Consider the following 1,247-nt stretch of genomic DNA (forward strand, 5'->3'; position numbering starts at 1 on the left):
GAAAGTTCATCAGGTACCAATCATGATTTTTGCACTATTAGTATTATTTAATTTTGGGCAACTTTTATTTCATATGATATTCATTGTGCACATTTTTCATTCTTCAGCAAAATCTAGAGCAGTTAGGCATGTGAATCCCACCCCAACCACCTACACGGCACACCACATCCTCCCATGGCTAGAGCTGTGTAGTGGAGCCGTCAAAGACATATGTTAGCGCTCACTTAAATAAAGAAGCGAGGTAAGCTGTACATCCAGCTCTAACTGAAACAGCTGACGTGAAGGCACCTAACCAATTTACCCACCGAAAGGCTTATTCCTGCTTGATTTGAATTCATGGCTTTAATTTGAAGTCGTTGTCTGCGGTACGAGGAGTGCAATATTACGGCTGTACGCTATTCTGGAGTGCCCTCATCGTTTCAACTTGAAACTAGGTAGAAAAATATTAATTTATGTAGATTATTGACAGTACCTGTTGTTGCCAATGTTGGGTTGATCATACATATAAATATAATAATATACAACCACATGTGTTTGTATGTATTTATTTTATGGTTTGATAAAAACAATGAAGGTTACATAAACATTTCTTATTTTTTCCTCTCGAACAAAAGCCAACATAAGTTATAACACCATGATGTTGTTAACCAAGTTATAACACCATTCGACCTAGCCACAAGTTCCCTTCTCGCTTTTAACACTACGTTGGCGAGAGGCCGTGCATGGGAGAGGCTGTGTGTTGGCCGTGTAACAGTCCCAGAGCCTGATCGGTTTACATTCGACCAAACCAACACTACAGTCTACACTGGGTAAGACTAATCCCCGGGCACTCTCACTCTGGCAGGGCGAGCCCACAGTGTAGGGGTGGTCGGGTAGGGTAGGGTCGGGTAAGGTAGGCCTAAGTTGAACACTGACCCTAACCCTAACCCTATCCCAAACCCTAACCCTAACCCTACCCGACCACCCCTACATTGTGGGCTCGCCCTGCCAGAGTGCCCGGGGATTAGTCTTTTCCGTCTACCTACACTTCTGTGACTTCAGCTGAGCCGAGCGTAACGCAACTGATTTTATATTATCTAACGACCTTACCAATAATGCACACTCATAAGATACTCGCGAATAATAAAGGTACTTCAAACAAACAGCAGTTACTCTGGTATTACAGCTCTATAATAGAGATATTATATGAGATTACAGCAAAAGGAGCTACATAGATTACAGACACTGACCAAGATCTATAAAATTAC

This window comes from Priapulus caudatus, unplaced genomic scaffold (assembly GCF_000485595.1).
Source record: "Priapulus caudatus unplaced genomic scaffold, Priapulus_caudatus-5.0.1 Scaffold248, whole genome shotgun sequence".
Taxonomy (NCBI): Eukaryota; Metazoa; Priapulida; class Priapulimorpha; order Priapulimorphida; family Priapulidae; genus Priapulus; species Priapulus caudatus.